The 18046-nt window shown below is 40.5% G+C and overlaps 1 protein-coding gene across 16 annotated transcripts in view; it reads left to right on the top strand.

The window, feature by feature from the left end:
* The first annotated feature begins 228 nt into the window (after positions 1 to 228).
* The window catches only part of Thrap3 (thyroid hormone receptor associated protein 3), a 42058-nt gene continuing 24240 nt past the window's right edge, over positions 229 to 18046 (top strand). For 4 of the 16 annotated variants that reach the window (XM_087549300.1, XM_087549294.1, XM_087549307.1 and 1 more), the window contains exons 1-4: positions 229 to 306; positions 1765 to 1826; positions 3066 to 3099; positions 9906 to 9992. The gene's annotated coding sequence lies outside the window, so the exon portion shown is untranslated. 16 annotated transcript variants of the gene reach the window in all.

The following is an 18046-nucleotide window of genomic DNA, read 5'->3' as shown; positions in this document are numbered from 1 at the left end:
AGCTGGAGTGGGGGGAGGGGGATGGAGACACAACGCAGCTGCCCACGTGATCGCCGATCTTCGGGCGCGTGACGCAAAGCGGTGGGCCCAACGCTCGCTTTGCTTTGTGGGAAATAGAGTTCGAGAGGACGTCCGGTGAGCCAGGAGAGAGGAGCATAGGACTACATTTCCCAGGAGGTAGCAGACCGAGGCGGTAGCAGGCGTCGTCGGGGAGCGGGGACGCGGGGCGCGCTATCGGGCGGGGGCGAGGTTCGGGCCGGTTGTGCCGTTGCGAGACTGCAGCTGTAGTCGCTTCGGCCGGTCAAGGTGAGTGAACGCAGCTGATGGGAGTTAGGACACTTCAACTAATCTCTGTGTTTTGGAGTTTTTCTCTTTTCTCGGCGCCGGCTGTTTCCCGGCGAGGGGAAGGCCTAGCGTGCGGCGGCTCCCCCACGCTCAGCCCGGGCCTGCTCTGAGCGGGCCTCCTCGATCGGCTCCTCCCCCTCCCCGCCCTTCAGCGCTTCCCTCCGCTCCGGCCTAGTTCTCCAGGCTCCGGCCGCCTTCTCTCTTGCACACTTCTGTGCACTGTGCGGAACCGACGGCTCCCACCAACTCTACATTTCCCCCCCCCCTCCCCTGGCTGGGCGAACCCCATTATTTGAAAAAAATTTTTTTTTCGGGAACTCTTGAACGCCCTTCCCCCACCTAGTCTCAATTGGCCTGGTTCTGTCTTTTAGAGCGCATGTGGATGATAACACACTAAATGTTAATATTTCCTTCCGTTTCTTTTTTTTTCTTGTTTGCTTTTTTGTTTTGTTTTGTTTTGTTTTTCTCCTACCTTGTGGCCGAAAGAGACATAGTCCAAGTTTATTTCCTATCGGAAAAATAGTTCCCAGTTTCTTCCTTTGGTTGCAAGTGAGGCTGACTTGCATTCCTTTGGTGATTGGCGTGTGCCCTGCTTATGAGAAACAGTTGTGTCCCACACTTAAACAACTTTTCTCTATTCGCTCTTCTGAATCTTGACGGGTGGAGCGTGGCGGCAACATTGGTGGCCCAGAAGTTGGAAGCCATCGGTGAGAGTACTGTGTTAACGGGGAGGTTGCTAATTGGATATGGCAAGGACGCAATAGGACAGAGCTAATAAAGTCGGCTTTACCAGCTTTTGATTTTAAATTTCAGTTTTTACTTCCACGTACCTTCCCCCTCCCCCCCCCCAAATGGCAGTGCACAGCTCTGGCTACCTTTAGTGGGTTATTGTAAATATTCAATGAAATTAACTGAAGATTAGCCCCTTGTTAGCGTGTATGGGAGTTTTGATTGTGGGTCCTGAGTCAAAAGGCTTGTATTATACTGTCATTTTTCAGATTTTTCCTAGTTTTGTTTGTGGAAATACTGTCCAGTAGTCAATCCTATTATTTAGACAGCTTAAATATATATTATTCTGTATAAATGTTAGACAGCTGTTACCTTGAAACTTGTGAAAAAAAAAAACAGTTCTTTGTATTTTTTTGGTTCTTTCTTTGCAAACATGTATCCTGAATTAATGTTAGTACTTAGTGAGCTAAAAAGTAGTTAAAGTATTTCAGCATGATTGCATTTTTTTCTTTTTGTTTTTCCCCTGAAACAAGTCCAGGCTGGCCTCTAAACTCTGTATGTAGCTGATCCTGGCCTTGAACTCTTGAGCCTCCTGCCTCTACCTCAGTGCTGATTTTTTATGGGCTTTTGCCCCCTATTGGTTTTTTTATTTGTTTGATTTTGTTTTGTGTGTGTTTTGTTTTTTTAAAGACAGGGGCCCACTGTTTATCTCTGGCTGGCTGGAGAAGATCCCAGCCTCCTGCCTCCCAAAGGTGAGCCCACCACTCTGCGGTGTGATTAAATTTTGTAAAAAGAACTGGTTGAAGGTTACTATATGGCTGAATGGCTGGGTGTGGTGGTTCTTGTCTTTAATCATACCAAGGCACCGGTAGACAGGTTTCTGAGTTCCAGGCCAGCTGGAACTACATAGTGAGAACCTGTCTTGGGGGTTGGGAGAGACTTACTAAAAATATCATTTCTTTGTTTTTCAATTCTTTTAGTACCCATGTAGGATCTCTAGTTTTAGAGATTGACTGATGTAGGGCCTCTCTGTCTCCTGAGTGTTGGTGACTGATGAGATCAATAATCGCACTTAGTAAGATTGGTATTTTAGTCTGCAGACTAAGTACAGTTCTGTTTGAATGGGGTGCTGGTAATTGTTAATGCTCCAGTATATTTCTTTGCTATCAAGTATGGGCATTTTGGAATTTGGATTAGTTAGTGGAATCAGGGATCACATTCCTGGGGTGTAGTTCCGTGATTGAGTGCTTTCTTTGAGTACTCTTTCTTTTCTTTTTCTTTTTCTTTTTTTTTTTTTTTTTTTTTCGGAGCTGGGGACCGAACCCAGGGCCTTGCGCTTGCTAGGCAAGCACTCTACCACTGAGCTAAGTCCCCAACCCCCTTCTTTGAGTACTCTTAAATATTGGTTTTCCTTCGAGCAGAAGAAAGGAAAACTTCGAAGAGCTGGGCTAGGTAGGACGAATCTTTAATCCCAGGACTTGAGAGGCAGAGACAGATGCATCTCTGAGTTCAAGGTCAGCCTGGTTTACTTAATTCTAGGGCAGCTGGGCCTGTGCAGAGATATTCTCTCCAAAAACCAAAACTAGATTATGAAAAGTGATCTGCTTTGTATTAGTTAGTTTTTGGAAGAAACCCATGGAGTGTGTCTAAGATTTGCACAAAAGAGGTACTAGGCTGTCTGAGGAGCTCAAACTAAAGTTTATTTTAGAGCCCCCTTCCCAAGACAGGATCTCTGAGTCGAGGCTGTCCTGGTGATGTCTCAAGGACCAGCCACCATGCCTGGCTTTTATATAGTTTAGATTGGAAAGATTTTTAGAATGCTACCATGGCTCTTTGGAGAATTATGAGATCTAAATTGAAGGAAATGTAAATGTTTTCGGTTAAATACTAGATTTTGGTGGATTGCTTCATAAATCTCTAGGGTCAGTGAACTAATTGACTCTTTTTTTTTTTTTTTTTTTTTTTTTTTTTTTGGTTCTTTTTTTTCGGAGCTGGGGACCGAACCCAGGGCCTTGTGCTTCCTAGGTAAGCGCTCTACCACTGAGCTAAATCCCCAGCCCCAACTAATTGACTCTTTGTGGGTGAATGATTCAGTAGTGCCTGGCAGCCTATCTTCCCAGCATGTGTTTAGGCTTTGTGAGTACCGTGCAAGAAGCCAAGGCAGTGTGGTCACCAGTTGCCTCCCTGGCAGCTGATGTGCACTAGGCTGGCCTCTGTCTCTTCCTCCTGAGCGCTTGGACTAGAGTTCGAATGCCTGGCCTGAGTTGTTTGGGAGACAATTGAGGAACCAGCTTTGTGGGGTATTGCAGAGAGAGTATTCAGGAGGAAGGAGTAGTAGGTGCTCACATAGGAATGGATAGATTTCCTTCTTGCTCTCTTTCTTTTTTTTTTTTAAAGAAGGCCAAGTACGGCGGACAGGCATGACTTTTAAAGTAAGTTAAGAGGTGCGGAGGTTGGTGAAGGGATTTCTCACTGGTACAGATGAAGAGGAAAGATTTGTGACTTAGGTTGTGGGTTAGATCATTATTGCAGGGCTCGGTGTAGTGCACTGTAGGGTAATAGAGGCTGGAGACAGCACTTGCCTGGTGTAGAATAATGGGTGGAGGTGTAGGATAGAATTACAGCATAGACTAGGGATTAGCTTTATGTTCTCTAGAGTCCAGACATTACTGTATGATTCAGAGTTCAAGAAGGCCAAGATCTCTGTATAATTTTTATGCAGTGTGCACAGTTTTAGAAGTGTCTCCATTATAGTTATGAATATCAAAAAGTTTAGGTTTGTGAGAGGCTAAGGAGGTTCAGATAGAGTTCCAGGACAGCCAACGATACAGAGACCCTGTTTTGAACTCCCTGACCCCCAAAAAATTATGATGAAACTCCTAGTAAATGCTAATTAAACACCAAAGAACACTTGCTTTAGACCCTGTAGTGTAGGATTATAACCTATAAAAATATAAAGGCCTAAAAGTTTGTCTTATTAGTCTTTAAAGAAACTTTTCTTTTTTTGAAGAAATAATTAAATGATGTGCCACAGAAATTAGATATGCTTAGTTTCATTTTGTCCTGAAGATGTGAGGAAGCTAAAAGTTAAAAGTTAGTTCACATAAGTTAATTTGCTGTTTTGTTTTCGTTGTGTTTTTTTCCCCCTTTCTCTCTCCCTTTTTTTTTTTTTTTTTTTTTTTTTTTTTCTTTTTTTTTTGAGGCAGTTTCTGCGTAGACCTGGCTGGCCTCAAACTCAAAGATCCACCTTCCTTTGCCTCCTGAGTGCTAAAGAAGGCATGTGCCACCTCTACCTGTTGTCTTTTTAATTTTTATAAAGACTGCCTGGTTGCTCAGGCTGTCCTTAAACTTGGCAACTGTCTGAGGATAGCTCAACTGGCTCCTTTTAGATTTTGTTTATAGATCTTATTTTAGTGGCAGAAGTGGAAAGTCTGGTGTGAGAACAGGTGGTTTTCAGGTTTGCATTAAAAAGTGTGCTTTATTGGAAGCATAGGATAGACATCTGCCTTAGGTGCCAGTGGAACCTGTTTTTCTTTTATGGTGGTAGTTGAACATTTAAGTCTCTTGGACTAAATCCAGTCTCTAGATTGGTTTTGTTTGGCTTACATGGAGTTAAAATTGAATTGTTAGCATTTGGAAAGATATATATATATATATACATATATATATACACACACACACACACACACACACACACACACACACACATACATATACATACATACATACAGATTCGGGCAGCTCTTTAAAAATTAGTTCTCTTGTGATTGAGACGTGTCTTTCCTGGTTGCCACAGACCTTCTCAGCACAGCCTGATGGGCATCCCTGACTGGAGCAGTGTCCTACTTGTCTGTTTATTACAAGCATTTTAATTTGCTGTCCCATTTTGCATTTGTGATGCAGGTCTCTGAATGTTCTGTGACTGGGCATGGTGGGGCTGGCTTTGGATCCTGGCAGAAGTACCAGCAGGATCAGGAGTTCAGCCTTATTTCCTTGGTGACTTTTATTTATTTGGGCTTTATTTACCTTAACTTTTGTTTTCTGAAATTTTTTCTTTTGTTGAAAAAAATTTTTTTTCACAATGTATCTTGATAACAGCCCTTTGAGACAGGGTTTCTACAAAGCCCTGGCTCTCCCAGAGCTCACTTTGTAGAACTGGCTGGCCTGCTCATAGAGATCCACTTGCCTCCTAAGTGCTATCTTGCCTGATAACATTTTTTAGAAAGATTTTTTTTTTAAGGGAGGGTCCCCTAAAACATGGAAATACTTTGTTTTGGAACTGAAGCACAAGGAGTTTTAGAAGGCAGTGCCTTTAAAATGATAGTCATGTGCCCTAGCTGACTTATTTTCAAAGTCTCCTTTTTTTGCTTTGCTTTGCTTTGCTTTGTAGCATCTGAAATGTAACTGCAAGTTTGGTCTGTCTCAGAAGGCCAAACAAAGGGAAAGGCCACGTCCAAGAGTTTGGACTGGTTGTCTTGAGACTCTCCAGAGCTTGCCTTGTGCGGGAATAGCCTTAGTTCTAATGGCTTCTGAAGCTGAGGGTCATGATCTCTTTCAAGGCCTTTTGTAGCCCTCCCTCCATAGCAAGTCTGAAGTAAGTCCTGGTAGCAAAGCATAGCAAGACAGCCCCCTAAAAAAAAAACCCAAAACAAACAAAAAACATAATGGTCTCTGGGATGTAGAAAGCCTATTTAGCATTCAGAGGCTCTAGGCTCAATTTCTAGTACTGCATAAAACAAAACAAAAACCCTTGAATTAGAGTTTGTTTTGTTTTGAGAAAGAGTTTCTCTGTAGCCCACTGTCCTGGCTCTGTAGACTAGACCAGGCTGACTTCAAATTCAGAGATCCGCCACCCCTCTGGGCTCTGGGGTTAAAGATGTGAGTCCCTGCTACCCAGCTCACACTGCTCTTTATTAATATGAGAGAAATGACTGGGCAGGTAAGCCATAAGACTTGGCAACTACCCAAAGGAAGGGGGTGGTGATAGGAAAGGAAAAACAGTATCATTTGTGAATGACTACGTGGAGAAGGGGTAGGAAGCTCCTATGAAAGAAAGTAGACACATTCAGGAGTGGTGGTAACTTCTAAGTGACACTGAGAATTTTTTGAGAATTTTCATTTTTAAAATTACTACACATCTGTGAAAGCCATTGTTTTGCTTTTAGTAATTCTTTTTCTTTGAGGTTAATGATTAATAACTGACTTCCCTCTATTTTAGTAGAGAGTTGAGTTATGGAGAATTGATAGAGTGGCTCACTGAGATGAGGGTGCTCCTAAAGTTATTCAGGAAATTTCATTGTGAGAAAGCCAGCATTACCTCAGGAGACTTTGGCTTTCATCCTTAGCACCAAAGATAGTAAAACTAGTATCTTGGAGCCTTAACCAATATTAGCAAAGAAAGAAATGTGCTTACCAGTGAATCTGATGATCAGAGTCTGATCCCCAAATCCCAGATGGTGAAAGGAGAGAACTGACTTCTGCAAGTTGTTCTCTGGGTGTGTGTGTGTGTGTGTGTGTGTGTGTGTGTGTGTGTGTGTGTGTGTGTGTGTGTGTGTGTTTGAAAAACAAAACTTTGAGAATGATGAGATTCTGCTGATCAGAGTGGTCCATGCCTTTGGTCCCATCATTCCACAGGTAGAGAAGTAAGTGGATTTTTAGAGTTTAATGCCATCTTAGGCTATAGGGTGAGTTCTAGGCTAGTCAAGGCTACACAGTGAAAGTCTGTATCTAAAAGAAGGGACCAGTGCAATGACTCAGGTTAAGAGAACTCAGGTTACATTCTCAGCACCCATGTTTGGTGGTTCACAACTGCACATAACTGCCTCTAAGGGTTTGGGCATCTTCTTACAGGGCAAGCACTTTACCATCTTTCCAGCTTTTTTTGTTTGTTTTAGAGATACGGTTTCTTTGTGTAGCCCTGACTGTTCTGGAACTCAGAGAAGAAGGCCTCTGCCTTCTGTGCTAGGATTAAACTGACCGAACTTTATTAGCTTCAATAGACCTTTGAATACAAATTACTTGGAACTTCTAGAAGAAATATTTTTCATTTCTTTTCTGTTTTGAAAATAATATGTATACAATTGACAGTAATAGAAATAATGCATGTATATTGTAAAAAAATCAATATTTCATTGAAACTTTACTATAGCTTAAAACGAAACAGCCACATACTTTACTCATTTCACTTACTAGTCATTCTGTCTCTTTAATAGTAAATGGCAGTAAGGACTTTTACTACTTTGTTGGTTTGTTTTTGTTTTTTTTTTTTTTCCCTTTTCCGGAGTTGGGGACCGAACCCAGGGCCTTGCACTTGCTAGGCAAGCGCTCTACCACTGAGCTAAATCCCCAACCCCTACTACTTTGTTTGATAGAGAACTAAGTAGTGCTAGTGGACCACACTAAAACTTCTCAAATGCATTTGTCCTGTGCTGCATTTAGATTTAGTTATTACAGTGAATAATTTTCCAACCAGGGCTGAGCAGTGGAGGTACAGGCCCTTATCCCCAACACTAAGGAGGCAGAGACAGGTGAATCTCTAAGTTCAAGGCCAGTCTGGTCTACAGATCAGGTTCCAGAATAGCCAGAGCTACAAAGTGAGACTCTGTCTTGGGGGTGCAGCAGGGAGATTAGAAAAAAGATCTGGATTAAAAGTGTAACTATTTCAAAGATCAGATCAGAAGAGGATCTTCCCACTTAAATGACTTAATTGTTTTAAAAAATTCTTCTGGTCTAGAGAGATGGCTGGCTAGTTAAGTTAATTAAGTTAATTAAGAACACTGACTGCGGGCTGGAGAGATGGCTCAGCGGTTAAGAGCACCCAACTACTCTTCCAGAGGTCCTGAGTTCAATTCCCAGCAACCACATGGTGGCTCACAACCATCTGTAAAGAGATCTGATGCCCTCTTCTGGTGTATCTGAAAACAGCAACAGTGTACTTATATATAATAAATGAATAAATCTTTAAAAAAAAAAAAAAAAAAGAACACTGACTGCTCTTCCAGGGAACCCAGGTTCAGTTCCTAATACCTACATACATAGTTGGTGGCTTGCTGCTGTCTTTGACTGGAGACACAACATAACTTTAAATACAAAATATATAATTTTAAAAAAGAAAAAAGTCCCTCACATGAGTGCTCAGCTGTTGTGTTTTAGTTAATTATATATGTAGTCAAGTTGATAGCCAGGAACAGCCATCACACATGGGCTTTTGATTTTTCTGGGTAAGAATTGTGTATGTATGTTAATAGAGATTGACGTACACATGCATCCTGCACAATAGGCAAACACATTTTTTTTTAAGATTTATTTATTATTATATATAAGTACACTGTAGCTGTCTTCAGACTCACCAGAAGAGGGCACCAGATCCCATTACAGATGGTTGTGAGCTACCATGTGCTTGCTGGGATTTGAATTCAGGACCTCTGGAAGAGCAGTCAGTGCTCTTAACCACTGAGCCATCTCTCCAGCCCGGCAAACACATTTTTAATTTTGTTGTCTGATTTTTCTAAGATAGACAGCTTTCTCAATCTTTGTTTCTTTAGTTTTTGTTGTTGTTTTGTTTTGATAGTGTTATAGTCCAGGTTAGCTCAAACTAGGTAGCTGCAGATGATCTTGAACCACTTTTCTTGTTTCAGACTACATAGTGTGTGTGGGTCATAACTGGGCACCAAATTTGGGTTTTCAGGAAGAGCAGCAAGTGCTCTTAACTTCTGAGCCATATCACCAGCCCAGACCTTGAACGTCTGATCTCTGCTGTCTCTGTTTCCATAGTGATGGATTTATCGGCATGCATGTAAGCATATCTACCTGGCTTAAACTGTTGGGGATTGAATATGCTGCTGCTTATGTCCTTGGCTACTAAACTAGATTCTCAGTCATCTTTCTCCCCATCTTTTTGTTTATTTTTTTCTGAAACAAGGTACTTTGTATAGCCATAGTTGTCCTGGAACTCACAGAGATCTAACTGCCATCTCTCTAGTCCCCCTCACTTTTTTGAAACAGAAAATGTTTATTATATGTGCTTGTATGTATGAAAGGGGGACTAGAGATTGTTGAGGTCAGAAAACAACTTTCAGGAGTCTTTTGTGGATCTTGGGAGTTCAGGCCAGTCTTGATATCCAGTGCCCTTACATCTTGTGAAGGTATACTCCTCTCCCCAGTTTTTTTGAGACAGAATTTTGCTCACTCTAAATTGACAATTTTCTTATCTTAGCCTCCTAAATGTTGATTCTAGGCAGGTACCACCCCTCCCAGTTTAAGAATAGAATTCCATTTTAACATCAGCTCAGAGTTAGCATTACCAGCAGATAGATATCCCTCTATTAGTGCTGTAATACTTCTTTCTCCTCATCCTTTTCCTTTTTTTTTTTTTTTTTTTTTTTTTTTTTTTTTAGATAGTCTTTTAACGCTGGGGAAACCCACATGCATGCATGCTGGTGCACACATTCACACACCCAGATCTTATTTGCATGCTGGTGATTCAAACTCAGGTTCCCACAATTGAATAGCAAACAGTTGGGATAGGTTGTTTTTTGGTTTTTGTTTGTTTGTTTTTTGTGGGTTTTTTTGTTGTTTGTTTGTTTTGTTTTAATACAGTTTCAATTTATTGCTTTGACTGTCCTGGTACTCACTGTATAGGCCGGGCTAACCTTAAATTTGGAGCTCTATTTGTCTTCTCCTTCCAGGTACTAGGAGTAAAGACATATGTTAACCACGACTGACTACAGCAAGCACTCTTAATAAATGAATCATCTCTCCAGCTGTGGGTTTTAAGCAATAATAGATTCTTTAAGGTGTAGTAAACATTTTATCATTTCTTGTCATTGCAGAGTTATACCCTGACTGTAAATTGGAGAAGCCAGTAGTGCTGCTGGTGTTTTTTTGGAGACAGTTGAAGTTGAATCATTAATTCTAAGGTAAATGCTTGTGGTAAAAGAATCTTAATAAGCACACTCATTTTAAGGAACATTTATGTTCCAGTCCAGCCAGGGCTTTATAGTGAGTCCCTGTCTCAAAACACACCCATACCTCCACCCACCTGTTATATTGAATTTTTAGCATTCTAAATCCATAAGATTTCTAAATCTCAATTCTATGTTGTAATGTGTATGTGTGTGTACACATGTGTCTGCACATGCCTGTGTTCATGCAGAGGCCAGGAGAAGGCATTGGGTGTCTCTCTTTTTTACTCGGTCTCTTCCTGTGAAGCAGAGTCTCTGAACCTGGAGCTCTTGTTGTTTCACTAGGCCTCAAAGGTTCTTTTGTCACCTCCCCACACTGGTATTACAGGTGTTGTTGGGATGCTCAGCTTAGTACTGGTGCTGGGAGCTGTTAACCACTAAGTCATCTCTCTAGCCCCTAGGTTATATAGTTGTTTGTTTTGAGACAGTGTTAAACTATGTAGCCCTGGTTTGTTTAGAACTTCTTTGTAGACCAGTCTCTCCTCAAACTCAGAGAGATACTGTCTGTCTTTGCTTTCTGGGTGCTGGAATTAAAGGCATGAACCACCATGCCCAGCCCTGTAATTTAAGAAGTCTTGGGTTAGGTTTATAATGATAATCTGAGTTCTTGGGAAATGAAAGTAAGAGTTACATAGTGAGTTTTAGGACAGCCTGAGTTGGAGACCCAATCTCTTTCTACCAAAATAAGAAAAAGAAAAATCAAAGTCAGGATATGGCTTATATGATCCTGTAAATCTAGTACTTAGAAAGCTGAGACAGGGGCTGGAGAGATGGCTCAGCGGTTAAGAGCACCGACTGCTCTTCCAGAGGACCTGAGTTCAATTCCCAGCAACCACATGGTGACTCACAACCATCTGTAATGAGATCTGATGTCCTCTTCTGGTGTGTCTGAAGACAGCGACAGTGTACTTATATATAATAAATAAATAAAATCTTTAAAAAAAAAAACTGAGACAGAATGATTAGATTCTGGGGTCAGTTTGGGTTACAGACTATATATACTCCCCCATCCTCCAAAAAAATGCAGAAAGGAAAACTTTGTTTTGTCAACTAGAACTATGAAACTAAATCTATAAGCACAGATTTGTTTTTGTTTTCTCTCCTGATTTCTTTGAGATGGATCTTTTGTAGTCCAAGCTGGACTTGAACTCTCCTATCTTCTTGCTTTAATCTGTTTTGAGTATGGAATTTTATAGCCATGTCTTGCCAGTCCGTGGTTATTCTGGGTATTTTTTTTTTTTCTCTTTTCTTTTTTTTCGGAGCTGGGGACCGAACCCAGGGCCTTGTGCTTGCTAGGCAAGCGCTCTACCAACTGAGCCAAATCCCCAACTCCGGTATATTTTTTTTTTTTTTTTAATTCTGGGTATTTTTGTTTGTTTTTTTCTCTTTTTTGTTTGTTTGTTTTGATTTTGTCTTTTTTTTTTTTTCCGGAGCTGAGGACCAAACCCAGGGCCTTGCGCTTGCTAGGCAAGCGCTCTACCACTGAGCTAAATCCCCAACCCCTGTTTGTTTTGATTTAAGACCACCTTTTGGTGTTAGTTTCTTGAACAGAGAAAGCACAAGAAAGTTGGGTAGCAAGTACAACTCCAAGAGATTATACTATTGCTCTGGGGCTGGAGAGATGACTCAGTGGTGAAGAGCACTTACTAGAGTTTGGTTTCCAGTATCCATATGGTGACTCCAATTTGAGATGCATGTGGCGCATATACATACATGCAGACCAAAAAAAAAAATCCCACAAAGTAATAAAAATACTTTTACAAATTCAAACTGCTGGAATCAAGCCTATATCTTAGTGTTGGAGCATGTATATAGCATGTACAAATCCTTCATCCCCAGTGTTACAACAAAAACAAGACCTGCTTGGGAAGGAAGGGATTGGTGATGAGTACAGAGGTACAGAGATTGGATAAGGACAAAATACAACTGGACCAGATAATAGTATGGTTGAGATGTTACAAACATATGATAAATTAGTGTTACAAGATACATTCATACCAGATATTATCATACATGCCTGCTAATCCAAGCATTTGGGAGGTGGGAGTAGGCAGGATCAAGGTCTTCAAGGCTAGCTTCAGCTAGACAGATTAGACCCGTGTCAGAGAACCAAAATAAAAATAAATACACTTACGTGTTTTTCTTGTTCTAAATCTCCGTGATAAACTTGTAGGAAGAGGACTTGATGTTTAAAAAAGTGTAGTCAGGTATGATGGTGTATACCTCTAATCCCAGTACCCTGAAAACCCTAAAAACAAAACATGGATGTATAAAATGTGAAGCTGCTGGGCACACCTTTAATCTCAGCACTTGGGAGGCAGAAGCAGCAAGATCTCTGAGTTCAGGGCCAACAGGTCTACAGAGTTCCAGCACTGCCACAGCTAGCGCTACACAGAAAAACCCTATCTGGAGGGAAAAATATAAAATTTTCAAATGCAACTTGAAAGAGTTTAATTTGGGGTTCACAGGTTCCAAAGGATTAGAGTACATTCCATGACTATCATGGTGGGGAACATTGTAGCAAGCAAGCAAGCTATCAGGCATGGCACTGGAATAGGAGCTGAGAGCTGATACCCAGATCCACAAACAAAAAGCAGAGTCACACAAACACTGGGTATGACTCAGGCTTTTAAAACCTTAAACTCCACTCCAACGGACACACTTCCTTCAACAAGACCATACATTCCTGATCTTTCCCAAATAGTTTAACCAGCTCGGGACACCAAATGTTCAAAGTTGTGCCTATGGTGCTCATTCTCATTCAAGTTGCCATATTATCACTCCTAATACAGTTGTGAATAGGCTTTGTATAAAAATCCACAGAAATGAATGGCTATGTATATCAATGTTCAGGGGCATGATTATATACTGTAGAGACCAGGACCTAACCGGCCTTTAGAATATTTCACTTCAGCCTTCCCAATAGCTGGATTTCTGGGTTTGCACCACTGCATCTGAATCTAGTAGTTTTATTTAAGAAAAGCTGGAGAAATGGCTCAGTGGTTAAGAGCACTTGCACAAATCAGATTTGGTTCCCAACATCCATATTGGACAAATCATAAGTACATGTAACTCCACTTGTAGGGGATCTGAGATACCTTGCTCTGACCTATGTAGGCAACCGTGCAATAGGTGCATGTGTATACATACACGGTGTAGTTTTTTTAAATGGCTAATATAACAATTGGCTGCCAAGTTAGTTTAATAATGAAAATTGGAAGGACACCATAGGCCATTAGTTAAGTCAGAAAAGCTAAGTTTTTTTGAGTGAGGAAATATTCCCATGGTAATGCATACTCATTTAAAATGCATACTGAAATTGCCATCACTCTCGCTGAGGGACATAGAGAGGAGCCTCTGGGGCGAGTCAAAGATTGTCTAAACTACCACCTCTGTAGTTCATTCTCTTTCCCTACTGATGAAAAATTTAATTGCATAGATGATCATATCATATAGTAGACCCTTTATATTGAGTAAATTCTCTAGAGAAGATCTAGAGAAGATACACAAGCTGCTTACACTGGGGATATTATTGTAAGGAAAGTTTTAAATGAATGACCTCTTAGCTTGCTGTTGATTTCTACCCATCCACATCAGACCTCTTCTTTTTTTCTTTCTTTCTTTTTTTTTTTTTTTTTTTTTTTTTTTTTTTTTTTTTTTTTTTTGAGATGGTTTCTCTTTATAGCCCTTGCTGTCCTGGAGGTTTCTTAACCTTGAGTTCAGAGATCTATCTGTTTCCCAAGTGCTGGGATTCACAGTGTGGGCCACTGCTGCCATCAATATTTTTGATCTGTCTTAGTAATACAGGTCTTTTCTTTTAGTATATTTCTTCTGTTTAATACTAGCCAGTTTAGCCAATAAAGAACACAGCAGTTTACTTTGTATAAGAAGATATCTGATCACTTATTACTTAAACAAGTAAATCACAATAAAAGTAAGATCTCTGAAATTCAAGGAAGTGTCTCCCCCCCCCACCCCCACCCCCGGAGCTGGGGACCGAACCCAGGACCTTGCGCTTGCTAGGTAGGCGCTCTACCTGAGCTAAATCCCCAACCCCTCAAGGAAGTTTCTAAATATGCCCTCTAGCCACCCTAGAACAAAACCTAGTTTAAGATGTACTGGGTGCCAGGAACTAGCGCAATGGTTCCTCGGTTTAGAAGTCACTGTTCTGGGACTGCAGAGATGACTGTAGTTTGGAGCTTCTGTTGCTTTTGCAGTTACCTGGGTTTGATCCCTAGCACCTACTGGTGGCTCACTGCCATCTGTAACTTTAGTTCCAGGGAACTCAATGCCCTGTTCTGGCCTTGGCCTCCACAGACAGTAGGTATGCATACGGTACACAGACGTATATATAGGCAAAATACCCACACATACAGAAAAATTAAAAAAAAATTGGGTAATAAGATCTGGTCCAGTTCCTAATACCCACATAGCAACTCATAACAAAGTATTATGCCAGTTTTAGGGAATCTTATGCCTTCTGGCATCCAAGGGCCCCAAGCATAAATATATACAAAAGCAAAACAAATACACTAAAAAAAACCCTTAAAATTATGCAGGTATTATTTTATTATTTAAATTGACCTAACTTATATGTTATTTGCTATTTCTTTTGGATGGAGCAAGAAACAGTCATTCTCAGTTTCTTTGTTTTTAAACTTGGGTTTCTGGGGCTAAAAGTTAGGTCCTCATGCTTGAAAGACAAATGCTTTATCGACTAAGCAGTGCCCCAGCTCCTGTTACTTTGTTTTGTATAGTGACAATTTTGGTTTCCTTGAAAAACACAGAAGCGGGCTTGGGGATTTAGCTCAGTGGTTAGAGCGCTGGCCTAGGAAGTGCAAGGCCCTGGGTTCGGTCCCCAGCTCCGAAAAAAAAAACAAAACAAAAAGAAAAACCAACACAGAAGCATTTTAAGAATGTATTTTTGTTTTAATCCCAGGTGTGGGGGGCTATGGGACTGCTTTGCACCAGCTGACTATGATCTAACTATGATCTCCCTTGTGCTCTAGCAGAGGCATGGTTTTAAGCCAACTGTAGATATAGTTTCTGGGATTGTGTGACATTTGGAATTCTGGGGACTTTTCAGAGGGTATATAAACGCAGGTGGCTGGTTTGTGGTGGTGGTAGTGGTAGGTTGTGGTTAGTTGTATTCAAAGAAGAAACAAAATAAGAAAAATTAGATTCAAGGATCTCTCTCCGATCCTTTCTTTCCTATCTGGTGATAGGAGGTGAAACCAAGAGGATACAGGGTGAGAAAAAGGACAGCCCACAAAGTAGCAAAGACCAGCTACAGTTTTTGTTTCTATTTTTTCCTTTCTTTTCTTTTTTTGAGACAAGGTCTCATACCATGACTTTTAAACTCTAAATCTTCCTGCCTTCACCTTCCAGTATTAGAATTTACAGGTATATACTACCACAACTGGGTTTATAGATACTTTAATTACCTTGATTTTCCTGCACAGTGATGATATTAGGATCCAGTTCACAGAGGGAAGATTTAACCCCTGACCTCCTCCCTTTCTTGCCAAAGCTTCTATTTAGTCAAGACCATGGCTGTTCTTCCAGAGTACCAGGGTTCAATTTCAACAACCCACCTGGGAGCTTACAACTGTTTGTAATTCTAGTTCCAGAGGATCTGACACCTTCATACAGGCATGCATGGATATAAAAAAGTAAAAGAATAAATCATTTAAGAACAAAAACAAAAATCCCAGAAAATTGTATAGGTAGTACAGAGTTATTGAATTTGCTATGGCTTCTGTAACAAAATATGGTTTAAATAGATGTTGTTGGTGTCTGGTAGTTCTATAGGCCAGAAGTTCAAAGTCATGGTATTGACAGGTTGTTGGTTCATTCTGAGAGCTGCAAGTGAATTGTTTGCTCTTGTTTTTTGGATGGTCAGTCCTGTCGCCCCCCCCCCCCCCCATGTCCCTATGTCTTACATTTTTTTTTGCATATATCTGTCTCCAAAATTCTGTTTTTAGAGATATCACTGTACTCCTCAGTAATATTATACCCTAAAGATAACATTCTGGGGTGCTGGAAACCAAGAACTTCTTTGTTGGTAATTGGGAAAGTAAGTGGACCCACAATTAGTATTCTGTGTCACAATGAACCAATTAGTGTTTTCTTTTTAACAGCAAAAAGAGGCAGAAGCGGTCTACAGAGTGAGTTCTAGGACAGCTAGGGCTACAAGGAAAAACCCTGTCTCAAAAAAACAAAACAAAACTCCAAAAGAAATGAAGCAATTTGGAAAAGATCTCTGGTGTTTTTACCACTATTTGCCAAAACAAGTCTTAATTGCCAAAACCAGTTTTCTGCCCTAAATGACAGTGGGGCAGAGAACTTTGCCAGTTTTATTTTAAACATAAGCCATACATAGGACAGAAAGTGTTCAGTGAGTCTGGGTAAATTGATGAGAAGAATGCTTAGATGTATTTTATTTTAAACTGTATGTGCCTGTGTGTTTATATTCTTGGATGGTCTGGAACTGGATATGTAGACCAGTTGGCATTGATCTCAGGATCTGCCTGCCTCTGCTTCCCAAGTGCTAGGACTAAAGAGATGTGCCACTACCATCTGGCTTGTTTTATTGTTTTTTGTTTGATTGATTAAGATAATCTCTGTATTCAGGCTGATCTCAAACTTGCCTAGCCTTCTTGCCTTGATATTGGGAATGTTGAGAATAATAAAGCTGGGCCTCTAACAATATACCATACTTTGCGATACTATTATGTTTGGTAATATTGGGCATTGGACTTAAGTATACTAGACAAGAACTCTTCTCATTGAACAATATATTTCCAGCTCTTAGTTTAGTTTTTGAATAACTGTTAATAACATAAAAGAACACCAACTGGAGGAAGCAGATGGGTTTATTTTGGCTCATGGTTCTCAGGGATACAGACCATCTTAAACAGGGAAGATGTGGTAGCAGGAGTAGGATGCTCTGGGTCTAGTGCATAGTAGGTAGGTCAGAAGCAGAGAAATGAGTGCTTGTGCTTATCTTTTTATTCTATCTCACTGAAGGCAGTGGGATTGTGCCACCATATTTAGGATGGGTCTTGCCACCTCAGCTAGCCTAATTAGAAAAATCTCTCCTAGACGTACATACCCAGAGAGTTGTTTCCATGATAGTTCTAAAATCCATCCAATTGGCAAGGTTCACCATCAGTTAAGGTGTTTAATATTTTCATTAAGGTATACAAATCCTAGATTCTAATGAGAAAATCAGCCTTGAAATAATTAGTTCTCCTCTGCCTTTGTTGTATGCTCCATGAAAAATACATGAGAATTTTTTTCTACCTTTTTAGTTACTGAGAAGTGATATAGTCCCTTCCTTTAAAAAGTGAACAGTGGAAAAAGTTGTTTAAGATGTGAAAGAACCAGAAACTAAGCCAGCAGGGTGTCCTTCACCAGTGGGATCTTAGAGCTGTGACTTACCACTTCTCTCAGGAGCTTGGTGTCTCCTGCCCTTGTTGTAGGTATATTGCCCCACATGCATTTCAGGGCATTCAGGAGATGAGTGGCCTAGATGGTTAGTGTCTTTATTTTTAGGTAGATTGGCTAGATTTTTAAAAGGCAGGAAAAGCCAGTCAGTGGTTGGTGCTGCACACCTGTGAGTTTTAGGCCATCATGGTCTACAGTATGAGTTCCAGGACAGCCAGGGTTACAGGAACCCTTGGTGGAACATTTGTTTCTGAAAATTGCTCTCATTTGGGGAGCCAAGATTCTTGCTTGGTACCAGTTAGGGATTTCAACCTTTAGTTACCCTTTTGTAGCAGTGAGAAAGATTGTTTCACCTATCCAAATGAGCGTTGATATTTTTTAGGGAGAAGAAAAGAAGGAAAGAGGGTTTTTTTGTTTTTTGTTTTTTGTTTTTGTTTTTTTGTTTTTTTTTTTTTTTTGTTTTTTTTTTTTTTTTGTCTGTTTTTGTTTTCCCAGTAGCTAAACAAGAGGCTGGAGTAACATCAGTTATTAGTGGCTGACTGGTACTTGGGTTTAAGCTC

Source organism: Rattus norvegicus, chromosome 5 (assembly GCF_021556685.1).
Source record: "Rattus norvegicus strain SHRSP/BbbUtx chromosome 5, alternate assembly SHRSP_T2T, whole genome shotgun sequence".
Taxonomy (NCBI): Eukaryota; Metazoa; Chordata; class Mammalia; order Rodentia; family Muridae; genus Rattus; species Rattus norvegicus.
Note: the sequence above shows the minus strand (reverse complement) of the source record. Positions and strands in the feature narration are given on the sequence as shown.